The 21,183-nt window shown below is 42.7% G+C and overlaps 1 protein-coding gene and 1 pseudogene across 4 annotated transcripts in view; one reads left to right on the top strand and one right to left on the bottom strand.

Moving 5' to 3' along the window:
* Positions 1 to 21,183, bottom strand: part of LOC117097179 — an 82,330-nt gene that overhangs the window by 35,964 nt on the left and 25,183 nt on the right. The window lies entirely within an intron of this gene.
* LOC117097178 lies at positions 19,590 to 21,090 on the top strand (annotated as a pseudogene). Its single transcript, XR_004442846.1, has one exon. The product of XR_004442846.1 is annotated as a zinc finger protein ZPR1-like (transcript).

The following is a 21,183-nucleotide window of genomic DNA, read 5'->3' as shown; positions in this document are numbered from 1 at the left end:
TCCCCTTTTTCATTAGAAGACAGGCTGCCTGCTGTGTTTCAGCTCCCTCAGTTTCCCTTCTTGCTATGCAAAATCCACCATGTTGTGTATTTCTCCCTGTGGCAGGCAGACTCCAAGATGGCTCCCAATGATCCCTGCCTCCTGGTGTTTGGACCCTTGTGGATCTCCTCCTCTTGGAGTATGAGGGCGCCTGTGACTGTCTCCAGCAATAGAACAGGGCGAGGTGATGTCGCTCCTGTGATGACGTTACATAAGATTGTAGCTTCCATCTGGCTAGCAGACTGTCTCCACCGACTTTCCCCCTTGCTAGCTTTGTTGAAGTAACACACCATATGGAGAGGCCCACATGGCAAGAACTGAGAGCAGCCCTCAGCTAACCGCAGCAGGGAAGTAAGGCCCTTTGAGAATCCACAAGAAATTGCAACCTGCCAACAACCACATAAGCTTGGAAGGGAATCCTTCCCTAGTCAAGCCTCAGATGAGACCCCAGCTGAGGTGACACCTTGGCTGACACCTTGATTGCAGCCTTCTGAGAGACTCTGAAACAGGACTGAGCTAAGCTGTTCCCAGATTCCTGACTCACAGAAACTGTCAGATAATTAACGTGTGTTTCAAGTTGCCAAGTTTGTATTGATTTTGTTACATAGCAGTAGATAACTATTTTTCTTCCTTTCTCAAACTAATAGACGCTTCCCCATTCCCTTTCCAACTCCCTAGCCCATCCACATCTGCTTTTGATCCCATTCCTTCCTCTCTCTTTCAGGTTATTTCTTCAGCTTCAGAGTTAGTTAAATCCACCTGTCCACCCATGCTGTAACTGCATATCCATAGTGGAAATTAATGCATACCCCTCATGACCATTTCACTTGACTTCAGGGCCACTGAACTTGGGAGTCCTTAAGGGCTGTCCTGATACTCCCTAGACCACCCAGGACTGTCTCCCTCCTAGGTCACCAGATTATACCTTTGCCTCCATTCTCAAATCTCCAACACCCCTTTACCTATCTTGTCGTTAAGCTGCTGACTTTGCTTGCCATTTCCCAGAGAAAAAAGGAGCAATCAATAGGGAACATGCACCCTTGCCACCCCCACACTGCCACCACTGCATCTGCCAACTTACCTGCACCTGTGTCCAGCCACCCTGCCTCCGCCTTCTGTTTCTCTGAACTGCGAGCTGGAAACTTGCCTAAGGCCCGTCTCTCCATCTGTGCAATAGATCCTACCTCCTTTCACCTATCCAAGTCCATAGCACAAAACGTCCTCTTTATTTCTTCTGCATCAGCAATTTGTCCCTGTCTAATGGAGTCTTTCCATAAGTATACCGACCACTGTGATTTCTCCCATCTTAAAGAAAAACAAAAGAAAGAAAATACTTTCTTGGGCTCATATCTATCTTTCCCTCTTTCTATCACTCCATTTTCCTACTCTCCTTTGCAGCAAAATTCCTCCAAAGAGTTGTTTAAATGTTCTCTCTCTGATTCCTCTCTTAGAATTCTCTTTCAAACCTCCTTCTGCCAGGCTTCTCCACTCACTCCCCACCACCCATTCCCTTGCTCTTGCTGGGTCACCAGTGACCTCCATCTGGCCCAACCCAATGGACAGTGCTGAGTCCCCATCTCAGCTGGCCTGGCAGTAGCATGCCCACCTCCTTCAAACACTTTCTTCATGTAACTCTGGGACACTACCCACCTCTGATTCTCCTCTGCCCTCACTGACTACTCACTCAGTCTTCTTGGCTGGTTGCTTCTTCTCTCCTGCTCTAAATGTGGGGGAACCCAGAGCTCAGTCCCCAGACTCCTTTTCTCCCTGCGCTTACTCCCTAAGGGATCTCACCCTTCTCACAGCGTAAATACTGCCTATACACCAAGAACCCCAAATGTCCTGAGCCAGCACGGATCCCTCCCCTAGGCTGAAGGCTCACATGTTCATCTACCTACTTCTCCACTTGGATGTCAAAGGGCATCTCAAAATAAGCGTGTCTAAAACTGAACTCCTAACTTCCCACCAATACTGCACCTCTTGAAGTCTTCCCATCTCAACAACTCCATCTTCCCAATTGCTACTGACAAAAACCATGCGCTTATCCTTGATTCCTCTCTTCCTGTCATGTGCCACATCAAACCCATGAGCATATTACAGTGGCTGCGCTTGCAACATGTATCCAGGATTCAACCTCTTCTCATCACCTCCACTTTAGCCCAAGCCACCCATCACCTATGACTGCAGTAACTTCCTTACTGTTCTCCCAGCTTCTACCCTTTCCCTCCATCAGTCTGTTCTCAATATACTCACCAGGCTGGTCAGTTTAGAACATAAGTCAGATTATTCCTCTAATCAAACTTCATTAGCTTCCCCTCCATATTGCTTAGAATAAAAGTCAAAGTGCCTTCAGTAGCCTGGGGATAAGGTCTTCCATGAGCTGTCCACTGCTCCATCCCCACTCCCACCCCTCACTCTTTCTCTGAACTCTTTTACCACTGACCCCTTTACTCATTCTGCTCCAGCCACACCGACCTCCTTGCCATTCCTCTGAGCACGGGCATGTTTCCACCTCAAGGCCTCTGTCCTTTCTGTTCTCTCTATCTAGATCATTCTCTCAGGATTCACAGATATCTTGTGCTTTTTTAAAGCTTTATGCTCCAATGTCATGTCTTCAGCAAGGCCTACCTTGACTTACCCTGTTGAAAATGGCAACACTCCCCACCCAGCATTCCCTTTCCTTCTTCCCTGTTTTATCATTCTCTCTATCACTATAGAATACACTCTATATCTTAGTTATTGGTTATTAGCATTTAGTTATTGGTTATTGTCTGCCCCCACTGTAGAACAGAAACTGGTTGAGGGTAGAGACATTTGATTTTATAGCTCACCTGTGTACCATCAGTGCCTGGCATGTGGTAGGTACTCAATAAAAATGATAGGCTGAATATTGTTGTTAAAAGTTCCTTGGACTTGGTCTTGAGAGAACAATTAGGGTGACAGGGCTAGAGCGAAGCAGAGAGCTCACGCTTCCACTCTACATCCACAGATTCGACTACAGGCTGAGTATCCCTTATCCCAAATGCTTGCAACCGGAAGTGTTTTGGATTTTGGAATATTTGCATTATACTTGCTGACTGAGCAACCCAAATCTGAAAACCCAAACCCCAAAAAGGTCCATTGAGCATTTTCTTTGCCCATCATGTCAGTACTCAGAAAATTTCAAATCTTGGAGCATTTTAGATTTCAGATTTGGGATGCTCAATCTGTAATCGCCTCTATTTAATAAACCCCACCTTTATATCTCTGATATCCAAATTCCTATTTCTAGCTGCCTGATTACTGTTTCTATGAGAAACTCAGAGTGTGAACATCCTGAGTTCATACTTCATGTAGTATTCTTTTTGTGTTTCTCTTCTCAGAGCAGGTCATTACCTGCCATTCACTCAGTCATCCAGATGAGAAGCTGATCAATTACACTTGCGCAAACATCTACTGAGTATCTACTCTCTGCCACCCAGCCACTAGCAGCACAGGGCAATGCACACAGCTCCCTCTTTCAAGGAGCTGAGTTTGGTGCAGTAGGCATTGTGATAGAGAAATGTACAAGGTGCTTTTGTTCATTTTTCCAAAGTGAAACTACCTACTTTTTTTTTTTTTTTTTTTTTTTTGAGACGGAGTCTTGCTCTGTCACCCAGGCTGGAGTGCTGTGGCCGATCTCAGCTCACTGCAAGCTCCGCCTCCCGGGTTCACGCCATTCTCCTGCCTCAGCCTCCCGGGTAGCTGGGACTACAGGCGCCGCCACGTCGCCCGGCTAGTTTTTTGTAGTTTTTAGTAGAGCCAGGGTTTCACCGTGTTAGCCAGGATGGTCTCGATCTCCTGACCTCGTGATCCGCCCGTCTTGGCCTCCCAAAGTGCTGGGATTACAGGCTTGAGCCACCGTGCCCGGCCTACTACCTACTTTTTATGATTAAAATAGTATATGCCTCTTATAAACGGTTTGATTGCAGAAATAAAATAGAAAATGAAAGTCACCTGTAATCTCACAGTCAAGAGCGCACTGCTGTTAATAGGTTGGTATATGATACAGTTTGGATATCTGTCCCCTCCAGATCTCAATGTTGAAATGTGATCCCCAGTGTTGGAAGTGGGGCCTAACAGGAGGTGTTTGGGTCATAGAGGCGGATCCCTTATGAATGCCCTCTCTCTGGTGAGGAGTGAGTTCTTGCTCGATTAGTTCACATGGAAGCTAGTTATTTTAAAGAGCATGGCACCTCTCCCCTATCTTCCTTCTTTCTTCTCCTAGCATGTGATGCCTGTTCCCCTTTCCCTTCTGCCATGAGTGGAAGCTTCCTATGACCTCAGCAGAAGCAGTTGCTGGTGCCATGCTTCTTGTACAGCCTGCAGAAGCATGAGTCAAATAAATATCTTTTCTTTGTAAATTACCCAGCCTCAGGTGTTCCTTTATAGCAACACAAATGGACTAAGACAGCATATATCCCTCCAGACATTTTTCTACGTATATTCAAAGATAGCTAATACTTACTGAATTCTTAGTATGGATTACAAACCTTTATGCTGTGCACTTTAATATTAACTCATTTTAACATCACAATGATCCTCTGAGGTAGGTATTTTTTTATCCCCATTTTATGGACAAGGAAACTGAGGTTTAATGAGGTCAAATAAGATCCCATAGGTGGTAAAATGACTGTCAGTCAACTTAGGCTGAGTTATGTTCTGGTAACAAGCATTTTCTTTTCTTTCTTTCTTTTTCTTTTTCTTTTTTTGTTTTTTTCTTTTTGAGACAGTGCAGTGGTGCGATCTTGGCTCACTGCAACCTGTGCCCCCGGGGTTCAAGCGATTCTCCTGCCTCAGCCTCCCAAGTAGCCGGGATTACAGGCATATGCCACCACACCCACCTAATTTTTGTATTATTTAAGGAGAGACAGGGTTTCACCGTGTTGGCCAGGCTGGTCTCAAATTCCTGACCTCAAGTGATCTGCCTGCCTCAGCCTCCCAAAGGGCTGGGATTATAGGCGTGAGCAACCATGACCAGCCAACAAGAATCTTCAAAATCTCAGTGGCTGACAATAACAAAGGTTTATTTCTTGCTTATGCTAATGAATCATGTCGACTAGGAGTCAGCTGTGGCTCTGCTCCATGCTGTCTTTGTTCCAGGACCCAGGATGAAGCTGAAGGAGCACCCTCTATCTGGGACTTAGCTGATCATCACAATACAGCAGAAGCAAACAGTGGCTCCTGAAGCATCTACTTAGAAGGGTCATATATCACTTCTGCTCTCATTTCTTAGCCAAAGCAGGTTCTAGGACCAGCCTGCTATTAATGAACAGGAACGAATAACCTTCCCCTAGGGAGAGACAGTAAATATTTTTCAGCAGTAACACAATCCACTGAAAGTCCTGAGCTGGGATTTTAACCAGCCTGTCTTTAGAGCTTAAAAGCTTAACTACTCTTCATATACTGCGTGCATTTTAACCCTAAAAGTAGGAGTTCTACACATATTGCTGGGTAAACTCCTTTATCATCTAATCTGTCTCAGACATCTTGTTATATTTGTTCATATAGAATTTGCATATTCTTTTTTCAAGGATATAGAGTTTCAGATACGGTATCCCCCATTCCGCCTGTTGAGATCCTCCTCATTCATTCAAGTTCAACTCAGGGACCTCACCCACCAGAACAAGTCATACTTTTTCAGCATGTGGGCAGGGTTGGGTTTACACTTCACTTTGGTCACATGCATGCCTTGCCTTAGAGTTCTTTGTATACATATCTGTTTACCTCACTTGATTTTAAGCACCTGGAAGCAAGAATCATATTCTTTACATAGATAAAGATTGCTATCTTCCTATGCTTGGCTGTGGTCAACAGAGATGAGATGCTGTTTGTTGGTTTTGCAATACTGTGGAATTATCATCTGTGCTATCCCTGTCACTTCATTGCCTGCGCTAGTCCTTTTGTATCATTTAAATTTGGTGACCCCTTCAGAACTCACACAGTTTGAATAGTCCTGCTTTCCAGTATTCATCAAATTACACCAGCAATGACAACATTAAAGAAACAATGGCAAATAGGCATCAATCTCTCCCTTCTGACTCTTTAAAAGAAGAATATAGCGCAGGAGAAACATAAACCTAGTAAAATAATTGCTCTAAATCCATACCATCAAGTTTTCCTCTGCCTTCTCTACAGCAAAAGTTACTGGATGCATGGGAGTTCATCTTTAAGAACAGAGCTGTCGGAACGCCGCCAGGGCTGAAGCCTGAATAAAGCCGCAGAGCCAGGCACACTTGCTAATGATCTAAGAGAGGGTCCCGCCACATGCACTCAAACACACAGCACACTCTCGGGGTTCAAAAGCTCCCTTTCATGCACCCAGAATGTTTATTTATTTTTAAGAGTGGCAAATGAAAATGAATTTCTAATCTGCATCACAACCAGAGTGCTCCATGCGTCGAAAAAAAGCCCTTCCCTGACACAAAGGCCATGGCCATCTGGAAGAAAAGCCACCCTCCTAAGCAGATCAGCTGCAGGTTCCATCGCACTGGGGCGGATTTGCCCGGAAACAGGCTTCTTGCCTTTATTAACTTACCCTGTCATTAACAGTAATCAGCATTGTCCGCTCTATCTAATTCTTACTGAGCACCTGGGTATGTGGTGTTGCATGGCCTGTCCCTGAGAGACCCTAAGGACAAATGCATCCTCTCTTGTCCCAAAGCCAGCTTTGTCAACAGGAGGTGCTTTGGAAAAGTAGTGTGAGCAGGGCCAAAACCAACTAAAGTCAACACGATTTTTAAAAGTGTGGTGTGTGTGCAGGTGAATGTCAAGCCCTTAGTGGTAAGAAGGTGCTCTCAGGGCCCTCCCCTGCTTCTTCAGGACTCCCCCCACCAAGGCTCCTAGGAGCACAGCCAGATTTCCCCCCTCATTCTGCAGTGCAACAAGGCTCTCGCCTCAGTGCACTGAGCCTGCTCCTGCTGTGGGGACCCAGGCTGGAGTGTGAAACCAACTCTCTGCCTGCCGCAGGGACTGTTATCACCGCTCTCCACGTTGCTTCCTGTCACGTATCCTGTGCCAATGCTGTGTCAAGCCCATCTTACATTTTTCAAAGTGCCTTTAGCATCATTTCCTGAGCCTGAACATTTGCTCATGCTGCAAAACAAGAACTCATTTTGCAAAGTTTCACTCGGGATTATTGGGACCACAGAGGCAAGAGTAAACACTATTCTCTTATCAGCAAGAGAGACAGAGAGCCCAGCTTTGCTGTGACACTCCAGTAATTTGCAAACCTGAGCAGGTCTGTGTGTTTTTATCTAAGTAGAGAGACCTGCTCTTCCAGTTAAAAAAATCATATTAGGCCGGGCGCGGTGGTTCAAGCCTGTAATCCCAGCACTTTGGGAGGCCGAGACGGGCGGATCACAAGGTCAGGAGATCGAGACCACCCTGGCTAATACGGTGAAACCCCGTCTCTACTAAAGAATACAAAAAACTAGCCGGGTGACGAGGCGGGCGCCTGTAGTCCCAGCTACTTGGGAGGCGGAGGCAGGAGAATGGCGTAAACCCAGGAGGCAGAGCTTGCAGTGAGCTGAGATCCGGCCACTGCACTCCAGCCTGGGCGACAGAGCCAGACTCCGTCTCAAAAAAAAAAAAAAAACATATTAAAAATTAAACCATTCCCTCTCCCCACATAGTTTAGCATCAGATAATTTTCTGCTGTGATTCCTGCTTTCTCGAGGGCTGCAAGGAGGCAGCATGGAGGTGCCAGGAGTTTGGCTCAGCGTACAGGTGGCGGGCATGTTAGTCTCAGCCCAGTTCACTGTAAATAATGCAGCCTGACAAGATTTCTCCTTTCCTTTCGCCTTTCGCCTAACCGTTTCAGCCCGCTCGCTTACATCATCCTGGTTGGATTTAAATAGCTAACTGTGCCATATTCTCCTGGATACAAACCACCGGATTGGCCACCTCCCTAGCCAGCCTCTACCTACTGAGAGGCAGGAGGTAGAGCTCTGGGGCCAATGGCTGGCAGAGCTCAGCGCTTGCTGGAGTCCAGTGGATTTTCTGTCACTAAGGGAGGGAAAAACACAGACACACAAGAGGTCTGTTCATGCATGGCAATACTTGCATGCCTGGACAATAAGTTGTGGTGTGTGAATCTTACTATGTCCTGCGTATAAAGGGAAAAGATAATGTGCATCCTTTGTTCCCTCCTATTAGACTATAACTAGATGATACATTCAAACTCAGTGGTTAACTTATGAAATAATTTCAGCTCAAAAGATGGATAGAAAATCTCTGGGAACTGCAACCTTTCCCTTTTCATTTTAAGGATATGTTAGCTACATTCTTGCGGCAGTGCAATGTTGCATGAATATCAAGCTGAGTTTAACTCCACTGTGCTCAACAACAAATGCTTTTAATTATTTTAACTTTTTTTCAAGTAATGAATTATGAGTTGAGCAGTCTGCTAAGCTGTTGTCGTCTTCAATAAGAACTCTTGCAAAGAAAAAGGCTAGAAGAGAAAACTGATTGAAGAAGTTAAGGGTGAGACTAATGTAACCCACTGGAATCATATCATTCTAGAATTTTAATTAAGTAAATTTAAAAGCACTAGAGAGCCATTTACACAAATAATAGGCTGAAAGTTACCAAGCTATGTTTAAATCTGCAATCATTGTTCAAAGGAAAACTGGAAATCCTTAACCCTATGTGCAACCCCAAAGAGAATGAATGCTGTGGGAGCAGGGCGTTGAGGCACAGAGAGAACTCCTGGCTTCCCATTCAGAAAAACATTATGAAAATCCTTGCAGAAGGTATGAGGCCTGAGATAAAGCATAATGGAAATAACACATATGCATAGATACACCGTATACCTTTACAAATATGTTAAGCCACAATTCACTTAAATGATAAGAATGAAACGGAAAGCTCATTCCATCTAACAAGGAATAAAACAAATCCCTGTAAAGTCACTTGTATGACAGGATACTTGGGGTAGGCTACATGATCGAAGCAGTTACCTTTGAGTTAATTCGGGCCTTTTGCCAGGCCAGGCATGTGTATCTCATTGATTAGGGTCAAACACAGCAAAGAACTAAATTTAGGAACACACAGGTGATTGGTTAGAAAAAACAATCCACTTTGGACACAGCTGAGCCCACTAGATGGAATACATTTACAATCCTAGCAGTATTTGAGTGCAGGCTTCCAGATTTCAAAGCAAAATTAGATAACTCCCTTATTCCAAATAAATTAGCAGTAACTCATGACTTCAGTGACCTCACACTTCAATGCTTCCTAAATGAAATGTGATTTTCCTTGCTGAGATGTAATAATGCTGGGTACGTTGTTAGTTGCATTATTTTTTATACTTTTTTTGTATTTAAACTATTTCATAAAGTCTATATACCATTTGACCTAGTAATTCTATGCATAGGAGTTTATTCTATAGATATGCTTATACATAAGCATTGCTTGTAATAACAAGGGATTTAAAACAACTTAAAAGTTATTCGAAAAGAACTGATATGGATATTAGGCTATAGCCTTGCAGGGGGGAACTGTGTTGCCCATCAAAAGAATGAAGCAGCACTGACTGTACTGATATGGAACCGCCTCCATTATACAGTAGTAAGAGACAAAAGCAAGAACTGAGTGTAGAAAATGCTGCCATGTGCAGGTTGTTTGAAAAGATTATAAATGTAGCTGGGCGCGGTGGCTCATGCCTGTAATCCCAACACTTTGGGAGGCCGAGGCAGGTGGATCACCTGAGGTGAGGAGTTCTAGACCAGCCTGGCCAACGTGGTGAAACCCCGCCTCTACTAAAAGTACAAAAATTAGCCAGGCGTGGTGGCAGGCATCTGTAATCTCAGCTACTTGAGAAGCTGAGGCAGGAGAATTGCTTGAACGCAGGAGGCGGAGGTTGCAGTGAGCCAAGATTGCGCCATCACACTCCAGCCTGGGGGACAAAAGCAAGACTTCGTCTCAAACAAAAACAAACAAACAACAACAACAACAACAAAAAACCCCAAAGATTATAAATGCATACATGCAGGGAACATCTCTAGAAGTCAATATGCCACCCTCTTCAAAAAATATCACAGCAATTACTCCAGTAATCTCTGGGGACGGGTAGGGTGGTTAGGGGACAGAGAAGTGAGAAAAACTAGGTTTTAATGTCATGACTGGATTTTTTTTCTCATTTAAATCAACTTTGTTGATATATATTATTCAATGAGTTTTGGACAAACAAATGTTATGTTCTTTTATGCTCTGGCTTTGTGCATGTATTACAAAAAATAATTTTAAGGAAACATATGTTTGAGCTAGATTCTTCAGAAGTTTTATAGAATAAATACTTATCTCAGATACCTTCTTCGGTCCGTAAATTAGAAGTAGGAGGTGGTCACTTTGGAAAGATCAATTATTCTGATCTTAAAGGTAAATATTGTTTATGGCATTGACTTACCTGAGATAGGTGGTGGGAGAGAGGAAAGGTGACCAGGAGACGAACCATGTGGTTCTTCCTGCTTCTAAGAGCTAAAAGCACCTCTCCCTGGACAGAGGATGGACTAGAAATATTTTTATTTTATAATCACCATATCAAAGTATAAGGAGGTCTTTCTGAAACACTTGCTTATAAGCAAACTTTCCAGACCTCTCAAAATATATAAGAATTATTCTATGTGCTAAAGCCAATTTAATGTTCTGACTGTGACTTCTGTCACCTTAGGAGGTGGAATTTCATTTCATCTCAAACTTACTCTGTAAACTTGGTCAGAGGACTTTGGCCTCCTGCTCTATCAGGAAGGCCCTATGAGGTGGCAAAGTAAGGAGGATCATGACAGAGTCAGGGCAATTGGCTGGGAAGGCCACAGAGTAGGGACATAGTGAATTAACCCCACGAGGGAGAGGTGAGGCTGAATGTGTAGGGAAGAGTCTGGAGATGTTCACCTGGTCCCGCCTGAGCTATCTAAGGAGTGAACGACTTGTTACCAAACCCCGTCATGTCACTCTGCAGTTCTTTCACAGTTATGGAGTCCACTGCCGGAGCTGGAATGCAAACTTCCCAAGGAAAGAGAATTGTTTCTCCTCTGCTTCCTCCTGTTTCTCCTCCTCCTCCTTTTGTCCCCAAAACACCCAGCAAATGTGAAGACAGAGAAAGGAAGGAATGATGAACAAAAAGAATCCCTAATGGCAGTGGAGTTGGTAAGGCTAGTATACAATTTAAATTAAAGAGGAGCTAAATGTTCTGAGTTGTATGTAGCCTTTTGGACAGTCTATCTAGAGGGGTTATAGTCAGCTGGGGAGTTGAAGCATGGCTTTCGCACAATCAGCTGAGTCCAGGTATCTCTGAGCACAGAGAGGGCGGCCTCTGAACCTTCCAGGCCTCATGTTCATGTGGTGAAGGTAAGGCCACTCTCCTCTTGGTGCCAGCCCACCCGGCTATGGATCGAGCTCCCCCACTGCCTCGCTGTGCCACCCTGAGCAAGGTAACTTCATGCCTCATGCTTCATTTTCCTCATCTAGAACATGCGGCTAATCACAGTACCCCTCTCACAAGGCTATTGTGAAGTACTTTAACACATATAAATATAAACATAGATTAATAGAGGTGTCCACTTAGCACAGTATCAGCCACACAGAGACTATATAACTATGAACTATTGCAATTATTAATATCACTAAATTATTGAGGTTTTCCCCACCTTAAATAGCTTAGTGACGTTAACAATGACATCACCATTCTCCTAGTGGCTCACGTGTTCTCTGTGCTCTGGGTAATGATGGTAAGTGCAATATTACATTGCAAGGTAAGGTTAATCGATGTTGTTTAATAAAAGTGGACATTCAGGTGGTTGTACAATCAAGAAGCCCACCCAAGGAAAAGACCTGATTGTACTGCACATATAGGAATGTTAGTCATTAAAATGTGCTTACAGAAAAATCCCATTTCCTGTCATAAATCTCACAACAGAAAAAATTCACGAGGAGCCTACTGAAAGCAATATTTGCCATCATACCCCAAGCATGAGGCAGCTTCACGCCAAGCATGAAGGCAGTCAGGAAACATTGACGGCCCCCACCAAAGGCTGAGTAATTCCTGCGTCAGTATATTATATTCTTCCAATGGTCTCATCTATCTCACGTGGATTCAATTTAGAGGAGGCTGCCAGACAGAATTAAATATATTAGTTTGAAAAATTACAGGGAAAGCGTATTTATAACAGTTCCATTTTGATTGGATCAATTTTCTAAGCATTTATCTTTTAAGAGTCCTAGAGGTCTTTCTTATAGGGTGTGCCTCCCAGATGGACTTTGCATTACACCATCTGCAGGAAAGAACCCCAGAATGTTTTACTTGGGGTCTTCAATAGCCGTCTAAGGGGACTGCCGCAGAAGAAAAGTGTGGGAAATATCAATACAAACATTTCCACAAGCGACGATTCCATCTCTTACTTGGATTAATTATTAATCTGTACATCCCAGGAAGGTCAGATCACAACAAACAGGTTACAATGCGACATGACTAATGAGAATGTCTCAAATACTAAATGAGGATAACCTACATGATGGCACCAACTCTAATTAAGATTCTTCTACCAGAAATAATGATAAGCTTGCATGAAACACCTGCTGTTGGCCAGGCTTTGCACAAGACACTTTATATCTGCCATGTCATTGGTACTTCATAACAACACTGATGGGTTTATTTTACAGATGATGAAATTAAGATTCATAAAAACTCAGTGAGGTTAAAATAAGCTGCCCAAGTCCTATAACTGGCTATTACCAAAGCTGACACCTGAACCCAAGTCTGGCTGACCTCAAAGCACATGCTCTTTTGCATCCTGCCACACTGTCAGATTCAACAGGTAAAACCGGGACAGTAAATCATAATCGTGAAATACGTGGTCCTTTCCCATCACAATTTCAGACATATTTCCTTAGCATGAATCTAATCATCTCACAAATATTTATGTTAAAAAATACAGGCCAGGCGCGGTGGCTCACGCCTGTAATCCCAGCACTTTGGGAGGCCGAGGAGGGCGGATCACAAGGTCAGGAGATGGAGACCACGGTGAAACCCCGTCTCTACTAAAAAAAAAATACAAAAAAAGCCGGGCGCCGTGGCGGGCGCCTGTAGTCCCAGCTACTCGGGAGGCTGAGGCAGGAGAATGGCGGGAACCCGGGAGGCGGAGCTTGCAGTGAGCCGAGATAGCGCCACTGCACTCCAGCCTGGTGGACAGAGGGAGACTCCGTCTCAAAAAAAAAAAAAAAAAAATACAGCCATCTTAGGACCGTTTGCTATTTTTAAGGAGTATGATTGGAAGAAGTATAATATCTTTTATGGAAATTGTTTTTTCCCCTGGATGAAACTCCTGTCCTCCCCCCCTTTTAAAGTTTTTTTTTTTTTTTTTGAGGAGAGTTAACTCCTTACTTTGTATTAAAAAGAACTAGAATATAGAATTGAGAAGTACTAAAAATATAGTTCAGAATAATATATATATGTATTTTATTATTATTATTATTATTTTCATTGCAACCTCGACCTCCTGGGCTCAGGTGACCCTCCCACCTCAACCTCCCAAGTAGCTGGACTATAGGCACACACCACCATGGCTGGCTAATTTTTGTATTTTTTAGTAGACATAGGGTTTCAGCATGTCACACAGGCTGGTCTTGAACTCCTGGGCTCCAGTGATCTGCCCACCTCAGCATCTCAAAGTATTGGGATTACAGGTGTCAGCCACCACATCCAACCAGAATGAGATATTTTAAATGACAAAAATAGACACTGGGAGAACAAAATGAGAAAGTATATCCCAGAGAGTTCTAGAAAGAGATACTAGGGAGAATGCAATATTCAAAAAATTAATCACTGAGAATGTTCTAGAATTAAAACACAAATCTTTAGGTTGAAGATGTACAACAAACATTGAATAGAATAAATAAAATAAGCTCCATTTTGATATATATATATATAATAAAACTGTGGAACCTCAAAAATAAACTAAGACAAGTTAAAAACAACTGGGAAAAAAAGGCACTTTGTCTGCAAAGAAACAATTAGACTGAGAGTTGACATCTCAGTAACAAGAAGTAAGGCCAAAATAAAACAGGAAAATATCTTCTAAACTACTGACCTAGAAGTCTATAGCTAATTAAATTATCATTCAAGAGTGAGAGTGAAATAAAGACATTTTCAGATGGAAAGTAAGAGAATTGTCTTTGCAGATTTATTTTATGAATTATTCGAGGATATACTCCAGGGACTAGGAAATATGAAACCATGAGAAAAGGGTCAAGAAGCAATAAATTATCTGTGAGCAATCTGAAAAAGAAATTAAAAAAGCAATTCCATTTATAATAGAATTAAAAAGAACAAACTACTTAGGAATAAATTTAACAAAAGAACTATAAAACTTGTACTCTGCAAACTATGACATTGTTAAAAGAAATTAAAGAATTCCAAAATAAATGGAAAGACATCCCATGTTCATGAATTCAAATATTTAATATTGTTAAAATGGCCATACTCCCATATTCATCTACAGAGTTAATCTCTATCAAAATCCTAGTTGGCTTTCCTTTGCAGAAAATGATACTAAAATTAATATGTAAATGCAAGTGACCCAAAATCGTCAAAACAATGTTTTAAAAGAAGAATCATGTTGGAGGGTTCACATTTCCTGCTCATTTCAAAACTTATTACAAAGTTACAGTAGTGAAGACACTGTGGTACTTGCTTAAGAATAGACATGGATTAATAAAATAGACCTAGTCCAAAATATTTTATTTTGAAATAATATTTTTATTTAAGAAATATAAAAATAACAGGCTGGGTGTGGTGACTCAGTCATTCAATCCCAGCACTTTAGGAGGCTGAGATACAAGGATCATTTGAAGCCAGGAATTCAAAACCAGCCTGGGCAATGTAGGGAGACCCTGTCTCTAAAAAAATTTTTTTAAAAAATTAGCTGGGTGTGGTGGTGCATTTCTGTGGTCCTAGCTACTTGAGAGACTGAGATAGGAGGATCGCTTGGGCCCCGGAGGTTGAGGCTGCAATGAACTATGATTGAACCACTGCACTTCAGCCTTCAGCCTGAGTGACAGAGAGAGACCTAGTCTCAAAAGGAAAAAAAAAAAAAATATATATATATATATATGTAAATGTGTGTGTATATATATGTGTATATATGTATATACAAAAAATGTAAATAAAATTTAATTTTAATTTTATTTTAATAAAATAATAAGTTCATTTTTGTTAAATATATTTTATTTGCCCCACATTTACTTTCCATATAACAAGGGTACAAGACATTAAACGAGGAAACATGACTCTTTTTCAACAAATGATATTGAGATAACTGGATAGGTATATGCAAAAGAATGAATTTGCACCCCCTCGTCACTTCATTTATAAAATTAACTAAAAATGAGCCGGGCACGGTGGCTCACGCCTGTAATCCCTGCACTTTGGGAGGCCAAGGCGGGTGGATCACGAGGTCAGGAGATTGAGACCATCCTGGCTAACATGGTGAAACCCCGTCTCTACTAAAAATACAAAAAAAATTAGCCAGGCATGGTGGCGGGCGCCTGTAGTCCCAGCTACTCGGGGGCTGAGGCAGGAGAATGGAGTGAACCCGGGAGGCGGAGCTTGTAGTGAGCTGAGATGGCGCCACTGCACTCCAGCCTGGGCTGCAGAGTGAGACTCCTTCTCAAAAAAAAAAAAAGATTAACTAAAAATGGATCACAGACCTAAATGTAAGACCTACAACTATATCCTGGGTTTTTGTTTTTTGACATAGAGTTTTGCTCTGTCGCCCAGGCTGGAGTGCAGTGGTGTGATCTTGGCTCACTGCAACCTCTGCCTCCCAAGTTCAAGTGATTTTCCTGCCTCAGCCTCCAGAGTAGCTAGGACTACAGGTGTGCGCTACCATGCCTGGCTAAGTTTTGTATTTTAGTGGAGACGTGGTTTTACCATATTGGCCAGGCTGGTCTCAAGCTCCTGACCTCAGGAGTTGTAAGAATTACAACTCAATAACAGTAAGTAAATACAAGTATTTTATCTAATATATGATTGCAAATATTTTTTCCCATTCTGTGAGTTGTCTTTTCATTTTCTTCATGATGTTCTTTGAACCACAAAATTTTTCAATTTTGATGAGGTTCAGTTTACATATATTTTTCTTTTGTTGCTTATGCTTTTGGTGGCATATCTAAGAAGGCTTTACCTAACCAAGGCCATGAAGATTTAAGCCCATGTTTCTTCTAAGAAGTATATAGTTGTAGGAACCAGGTGCAGTGGCTTACGTCTATAATCGCCTATGTAAAGTAATTCTTACAACTTAATAAAAACATAACTCTTGCAACTCAATAATAAAAAGGCAAATAACACAATTTAAAAACGGACAAAGGTGGGCATGGTGGCACATGCCTGTAGTCCCAGCTATTTTTTGGGCTGAGGCAGGAGGATCGTTTGAGCACAGGAGTTTGAGGCTGCAATAAGCCATGATTGTGCCACTGCACTCCAGCCAGGGTGACAAAGTGAGACCCTGTCTCAAAAAACAGCAGGGGAGGCAAAGGATATGAATCTCCAAAGAAAATGTGCAAATGGCCAATAAACACATGAAAAGATGCTAAACATCATTAGTCGTTAGAGAAATGGAAACCAAAACCTCAATGAAATACCACTTACACACAGGTGAAAGGCTATAATGAAAAAGGCAGATGCGTTTTGGCAAGGATATGGAAAAAGGAGAACCCTCACACATTGCTGGTGGGAATAGAAAATGTCACAGCCCCTTTGGAAAACAGTTTGGCCGTTTTTCAAAAAGCGAAATTGAAAGTTACCCTTTGACCCTCTAATTCCACTCCTAGATATATATCCAAGAGAAATGAAATGTATATGTCCACACAAAAACTTACAAATGAATGCTCATAGCAGCATTCTTCATAGTAGCCCAAAAGTAGAAACAATACAAATGTCCATTAATTGATGAATAGATAAATAAAATGTGGTATATCCATACAGTGGAGTACCATTTAGCCATAAAAATCATGAAGTACTGATACATACTACAACATGCATGAACTTTGAAAATATGCTGTGTGATGTTCTCACTCATAGGTGGGAATTGAACAATGAGAACACAAGGACACAGGGAGGGGAATACACACACCGACCGGGGCCTGTTGTGGGGTGGGGTCTGGGGGAGGGATAGCTTTAGGAAATATACCTAATGTAAAGGACAAGTTAATGGATGCAGCACACCAACGTGGCACATGTATACATACGCAACAAACCTGCACGTTGTGCACATGTATCCTAGAACTTAAAGTATAATAAAAAAAATAGAAAATATGCTGTGTGAAAAATCCAGTCACAAAAGACCATATAGTGTATGATTCCATTGCTCCAAAATATCTAGAACAGGCAAATCTATAGAAACAGAAAGCAGAGGCTGGGCGCGGTGGCTCAAGCCTGTAATCCCAGCACTTTGGGAGGCCGAGACGGGCGGATCACAAGGTCAGGAGATCGAGACCACCCTGGCTAATACGGTGAAACCCCGTCTCTACTAAAGAATACAAAAAACTAGCCGGGCGACGAGGCGGGCGCCTGTAGTCCCAGCTACTCGGGAGGCTGAGGCAGGAGAATGGCGGGAACCCGGGAGGCGGAGCTTGCAGTGAGCTGAGATCCGGCCACCGCACTCCAGCCTGGGCGACAGAGCCAGACTCCGTCTCAAAAAAAAAAAAAAAAAAGAAACAGAAAGCAGATTAGTGGTTGCCTAGGGCTGGTTGGGTTGGGGGGAAAATGGAGAGTGACTGCTAATGGGTATGAGGTTTCTTTTGAGGCTCATAAAAATGTACTAAGGTTGACTGTACTGATAGTTGTACAACTGTCAGTACACTAAAAACCATTGAATTGTATACTTTAAATGGAGGAATTATATGTAAATTACACCTCAAAAAATGTTTTTGGAAAAGCAGTAGAGAATTAAAAAGTTGAAAAATATATAGTCAAATCTAAACAAGCATTGACTATATGAAACAATAGTAACAAAAGTACTAATGGAGGTTCCATAAAAACATGGAATTAAAATACTAGAAACAATAATGTGCGAGAAGAAAAGAAGAAGAGAGAAAACAACCTAAGGTCCTCATTTTGCTTGAAGGGAAACCAAGGGATATTGATTAGCCTACAAAACTGTTGAACAGTATGTTTGTTCAATTTTAAAGTAAATATGAAAAAACAGAAATATAATCATTTGAAAGATAATATTGATCAGTTCTATAAACGGCAAGAAAAAAGGAGAAAAAAATGAACAGAAGCACAAAGCAAGATTAAAGAATAAATCCACCACAGTATAGAATCACAATAATGTAAATGAACTAATTTTATAGGTAAAGGACTTAGTTAATTTAAATAAATCCAGCTATATGTCATGTTTTTAAAAAACTGTATCTTGTTTGTTCCTGATAATTAGAATGATGTTGCATTCCAGTATTTCCCGTGTCTTGTTCCTGACTTTAAATGGGATGTTTTTAGGATTTCACCACTGAGAATAGTATTTGCTTTAGGGTTTGGTAGATGTCAGTTTTCAGGTTAAAGAACGTTCCTTTTTTGTTGTTGTTTTTTGAGACTGGATCTTGCTCTGTCACCCAGGTTGGAGGGCAGTGGTGTGACCATGGCTCACTGCAGTCTCAACCTCCAGGGCTCAAGCAATCCTCCCATCTCAGTCTCCCGAGTAGCTAGGACTACGGGCATACATCACTATGCCCAGGTAAGTTTTAAAAGTTTTTTTAGAAATGGGATCTCATCATGTTGCCCAGGCTGTCCTCAAACTCCTGGGCTCAAGCAATCTTTCAGCCTTGGCCTCCCAAAGTGCTGGAATTACAGACGTGAGCTGCTGTGCTCAGCAAGGAATGTTCCTAGTTATCTGAGAGAAGTTCTATTTAGAGTGTTGAGGGAAAATAGCTAACTTAGAATTCTATACACAGCTAAGCTATCATTCAAGAATGAGGATGAAATAAAAAGACATGCCATTTACATTTATAGTTTTTAAAAAACTATAAGTTACCTAGAAATAAATCTAACAAATGACATGAAACTTTTACAAAGAAAGCTCTAAAACCTCATTGAAAGAAAACCTGAAAAAATGATGAGATATACCCTGTTTATGTATGGAAAGACAACAGCTTAATAGTAGCAGCTTTCCTAAATTTATACTACTAATTCAATAACTTCTGTTCAAAATCCCTGGAGAATTGTTTTCACTGACCTTGATAAGCAGATCAGAATATCCATCCAGAAAAATCAAGGGGTTAAGAATAGCCCAAACAATTTTTTTTTAAGTGACAGGATCTCGCTCTGTCACCCAGGCTGGAGTGCAGTAGTACGATCATAGCTCACTGCAGCCTCAAACTCCTGGGCCCAAGTGATCCTCCTGCCTTAGCCTCCCAAAGTGTTGGGATTCCAGGTATGAGCCATGGTGCCAGGCCACAATTTTGAGACAGTATAAAGAGAAAGGATTTACCTTAACAGCAAAACTTATGACAAGCTTACAGTAATTAAAATATTCTGGGCACGGGGTGGTGACGGCGACCACTGGGGCTGTGGAAGTGGGGTCCCGGGGTTGGCCATCGCCCCCTTGCCCACCCCAGTCTCACCACCTGTCCTGGGTCATCTGTTCTGGCCCATCAGCGCCGAGGATGAGGAGCAGCATCCCATCCAGATCGAGTCACTGTGCATGAACTGTTACGGCAATGGCATGACGCGCCTCCTGCTCACCAAGATTCCCTTCTTCTGAGAAATAATTGTGAGCTACTTTTCCTGCCACCACTGTGGCTGGAACAACACAGAGATTCAGTCAGCAGGCAGGATCCAGGACCAGGGAGTGCGCTACACTTGGACCTTCAGGGCTCTATAGGACATGAACAGAGAAATGGTGAAGACTGACTCTGCTACCACAAGGATTCCTGAGCTAGATTTTCAAATTCCTGCCTTTAGCCGGAAAGGAGCTCGGTCCACTGTTGAAGGATTGATCACCCATGCTACCTCTGGCCTGGAGCGGGACCAGCCTGCACGAAGGGCAAACAAAGATGACACAGCTGAAAGAATTGAAGAGTTCGTTGTCAAACTGGAGGAGCTAAAGCAAGCAGTCTCCCTTTTCACTGTGATCACTGATGATCCCTCAGGGAACAGCTCCGTGGAAAACCCACGTGCTGCTCAGAAAGATGATGCCCTGGTGATCACACACTACAACTGGACCTGACAGCAGGAAGAGATGCTGGGGCTCCAGGTAGAGCACCAACAGAGAAGCCAGAAGAGGAAGATCTCAGAAATGAAGTGCTCCAGTTTAACACAAACGGGCCAGAATGAAATGCCCCTGCTCAGACCAACATGAAGCTAGTACAAATCCCTCCCTTTAAGGAGGTTATCATCATGGCTACCAACTGCAAGAACTGTAGGCATCAGACCAATGAGGTGAAATCTGGAGAAGCAGTAGAACCCTTGGGCACCAGGATCACCCTCCACATCACAGGTCCCTCAGATATGACCAGAGACCTCCTCAAGTCTGAGGTTTGTAGTGTGGAAATCCCAGAGCTAGAATTTGACTGGGAATGGCCCTCCTCGGGGGCAAGTTCACCACATTGGAAGGGCCACTGAAAGATATCTGGGAACTGGTGACCAAGAACCCTTTCACACTGGGCGGCAGTTCCAATCCTGGCCAGACGGAGAGACTGCAGGAGTTTAGCCAGAAGATGGACCAGATCATCAAAGGTAACATGAAGACCCACTTTATTATGGATGATCCAGCAGGAAACAGTTACTTGTAGAATGTGTATGCACCTGAAGATGATCCTGAGATGAAGGTGGAGCATTACAAGCGCACCTCTGACCAAAATGAGGAGCTAGGGCTCAGTGACATAAAGACAGAGGGCTATGAGGCAGGCCTGGCTCCACAACAGTAGCATGGGTGGGTCAAGGGCCAGCTCTCCAGTGCTGCTCATTCTGCAGGTTATTTATTAGCATTGGAAGAAGGCTGGGAGTGTCTTCCCCACCAGCCCTTGCCCATGGTGGGGAGGACATCTGGTCTGAGTCAGAGATTGAGGCACATTTTCTAAACAGCTTGTGATGCAAGTGTGAGTCTATCATGTTACTTGACCTTATTCTGG

This window comes from Trachypithecus francoisi, unplaced genomic scaffold, assembly GCF_009764315.1.
Source record: "Trachypithecus francoisi isolate TF-2019V2 unplaced genomic scaffold, Tfra_2.0 Lachesis_group15, whole genome shotgun sequence".
Classification (NCBI taxonomy): domain Eukaryota; kingdom Metazoa; phylum Chordata; class Mammalia; order Primates; family Cercopithecidae; genus Trachypithecus; species Trachypithecus francoisi.
Note: the sequence above shows the minus strand (reverse complement) of the source record. Positions and strands in the feature narration are given on the sequence as shown.